Source organism: Chinchilla lanigera, unplaced genomic scaffold, assembly GCF_000276665.1.
Source record: "Chinchilla lanigera isolate Chin_1 unplaced genomic scaffold, ChiLan1.0 scaffold00004, whole genome shotgun sequence".
NCBI lineage: Eukaryota > Metazoa > Chordata > Mammalia > Rodentia > Chinchillidae > Chinchilla > Chinchilla lanigera.
This window is the reverse complement of record NW_004955405.1, coordinates 9,685,269-9,688,951: the sequence shown is the minus strand read 5'-3', so window position 1 is coordinate 9,688,951 and position 3,683 is coordinate 9,685,269. Positions and strand designations below refer to the sequence as shown.

Sequence of the window (3,683 nt, the reverse complement as noted above, 5' to 3'; positions counted from 1 at the left end):
ATACGGTCCACTGATGGGTGTGCCCATCCTCTTCTCTCTTCTTCCCAAAATATCGAGCAACATTACCATAAACTATTGGTTTAACAATAGTAACCCCCTGAAAGAAAAATAGTTTAAAAACCAATAAATATTGTACCATTAACTAAATATATAGACCTCCAAAGCTTGTTTTAAGAAATGGTAGTCTTTTTTTTTTTTTTTTTGGTACTGGGAATCAAACTCAGGACCTTGTGCTTCCCTGGCAGGTGCTGTGCCACTGAGCTATATCACTGGCCCAGAAATGGTAGTCTTTAGGTGGCTCCTAGGTCCCGGGGTATGATTCTCACTTTGGGTATGAAAGAAATGGCAGTCTCATAACGTGATTTATAAGGACAGTTTTCTTAATTAAACAGGTTGAAACATGAATTTTTCTCAAGTCAATTTGCAACATTTTCATTCACATTAACACAAATAACAACACCAGATTAATGACAACATTTGCTCTTTGACAATGTTTTTATTTAAATTACTACGTAAAGCATTTGAGAGCTTAGCTTAAAGATATGAAAAAGTCCTTTATTTGAAACTGAAAACTAGGTATTTAGATAAAAATTGCATTTTGCTACTTAGGCATTTACTTTAATCCACATTAAAAAAGAAAACTACAACTAGAAATGCAAACCCACAATTTCTTGCTTAGGAAGAGGTTTCTAAAAGTTCAACTGATTTAAATATAAATGTTACAATATATATTACAATTGGATTCATATATGACAAAATGGTAAAGTGGCACCTGGATAACTAAAATTTGGTAAATACTGGCTAGTGTCATGTTTGCTACCTTTGTGCTCAGTTTTTCAACGTACATTCATGTTTCTAATCACACCTGATTGAGTGCTGCTAAAACTATGGAAAGGAATAGAGAGATTAAACATTTGAAGTGACGAGAAAAAGTGTCGTATATGAATGTTAGACCAACTGTCCAATAGCAAAATGTATCTGAAGGACAAAAACCAAGATATACCATATGTGAAAAGTGCTGTGCCCTTTTGGCCAGAACTGCCATCTTTCAGTAATTTGCCAAAATGACAAATACAAAGGGAAAGATGAGAGGAAACTGGTATGTGTTCTATAGGCCTTTTAGAAAACATTGGGTTGTTCCTCTGACCACGTAAATGTGAATCTACAAACTGTAGATATTGTAGACATCAAGAGAATGGGTACTGTTCAAAAAGGCAGGCCACACCAATGTTACTGTGATAAAACTTGAAGAGTCTACAGTGTTATCCTGCGTGCTGTTGGCACTGGAACAAGCAAGTTACAGTGTTAAAGGCAAGACACTTGCCAAGAGAATTAATGTGTGTATGGAGCTTATTAAACACTCTAAGAATTGAGATAGCTTCCTGAAATGCACCCAAGAAAATGGCCAAAAAAATAAGGCAGCCAAAGAGAAGGGTACCTAGGTTGAACTGAGGTGTCAGCCTGCCCCACCAGAGAAGCACATTTAGTGAGAACCAATTGGAAGGAGCCTGAATTGCTGGAAGCTGTTCTTCATGAATTCATGGCATAAGCTGGGGATGTAGCTCTGCCATTCAGCACCTATTAAGTGGCTAAGTGATCCAGGCTCTGTGTAAAAGTAAAAATACATACTGAATTATAAGGATCGTTTTCTTAATTGAACAGGTGTGTGGTGCCCTTACCTCAGAGAAAGAAACACGTGGAGCAGATTCTCATTGTACCTAGTTAGTTCTGGCAGGTCTTTATTCTTCAGTATTTTCTTGGTAAATATGTGAGGTACTGCACAGGTATGTACCCAAATGGCCAAACAGTTATGACATATTTATATTGGCCTGAAGAGCCTCTAAATCACCATGGGAAAAAGATGTATCAAAATAAATGGAATAAACGTGAATAAACTGTTGAAAGCACCCCCCCAAAACAAGTGTTCTGCCAATGTAATCAACACTAACCAATAAGAAATAAGGAAAAGGAGTGAAAGTAACTGAAAAATTTTAAATTGCGGCTGGGCAGTTAACTAAATCCCACCCTATAACCTAACATTAGTTCAGAAGAAGGCAGTTTAACAACTGCAGTAGCAACATGAAGGGCTACTAATGACCCTTTTGTGACCATAGAGGCCTCCGGCTTAAGCCTGAGTACAAGGGCACTGATCCTTTAAGTGTACAGCAGATCTCGTTCTGCTAGAGTTGCCAGACACCTGCAGAATTCATCAGTGATGAAAAACAGCTCATTAGTCCTGAGGAGCAAAGGTAATCAGCAAGGAGAAATAAATCTCTAACTTTGAAACTTTACATGATTGTTTTTGGTGGCAAATCATTTGAGGAATGCAGGTTTAATTTCCTCAAGCAGATTGGACTGAAACTTACCTATTTTTAGAACCTAACATGGTACAAGTAAAGTGCTGTAACTTCTTCCCCAAAATCTAATGTTTTACTCTTTTTTTGTCTGTTTTTGAGATAGGGTTTCACTATATAGTTCAGACTGGCCTTGAACTCACTAAATAGCCCAGGTTGGCCTTGAACTCTTAGCAATCCTCCTGCCTCAGCCTCCCTGGTGCTGGGATTACAGGTGTGCAGCACTACATGAGGCTACTCTTTATTTCTATACAGTAGTAGTTTTTTATCAGTCCAAAATCTTCCCTAAAAGCTTGGGCAAAATGAACTTTTGCCTGGCATCACTTTCCCATCCTATTAAATTTCAGTAGCTTTTGGAACTTTTGAAAAATTCTCATTCTATATGTGATAGCAGAAACAGTGATAGTTTGTATACACATTATAATAAAAAATAACGTAAAAATGATACAGATAAGCACTCTAAAAATCTACTTAACGATTAAGTACTGTTGCAAAAGTGGGTGCTTTTGGAGAAAAACTGCCTTTCAGCAATACGTTAAAGAATCAGAAGGGATACATACAGGTGTTGCATCAAGTACTTGTTGGTCCTGCCTTAAATACAGCATGAACATGCAGGGGAGGTACAACGGTGGGAGGGAGACCCGTGTCACAGTCAAATATTATGTTAGACTCCACAAAAACTTTCATTAAAGGTTGGGAGCCGCGGAAGCTGGAAAGTAAATTACATGTGCAGGACGACGCCAGCCTGAGAACACGGGAGCTCCTCGAAACACGTACACAAGCCGTTGTAGCTTGTTAACTGACTGCTGGACAGCGAGGCTGAAAGCAATCAACCTCTTGTATAAATAAACGCTCTACTGTTCTTGGGCGGGTTCCCCGTCTGTGCTGAGAGAGGACCTGCACCTGATCCCGCTTTTTGGCTCTTGTCTATTTTTTCCTCATACTTGCCGCTATTCCTTCCCGGGGTACAGCAAGAACCCAACGGACCCCTACAATTAAAAGAAACTGACGTTCCCGAAATGTTACCGAGGTGCCAGGCCTGTATTGTGTTCTCTGCGTGACTTCAGTATTAGCGTAGCCACAACCTCGGGGCTTTGTGAACGCCAGAACTCGGAAACTCTACGCCCAGGTCCCCCGGACCCCGTGTGTGCAGATACTACGGAGATCCTCCCAAACCGGCGCCTGTGAATTCCCCGGGAGAGAGCTCCCGGGCCACTCGCTGCTACTTTCCTCCCCAGCAGGAGTGATGTTTCCAGTTCACCGAGGACCCGGCGGGACCCCCGCGCAGGGAGCGGGGCGGGCGGGGCGCGAGGCCGGGGGCCGGGCCAA

The 3,683-nt window shown here is 41.0% G+C and overlaps 1 protein-coding gene across 1 annotated transcript in view; it reads right to left on the bottom strand.

The window, feature by feature from the left end:
- Nucleotides 1–3,683, bottom strand: part of Yeats4 (YEATS domain containing 4) — a 28,841-nt gene that overhangs the window by 17,590 nt on the left and 7,568 nt on the right. The gene's annotated exons all lie outside the window — the stretch shown is intronic.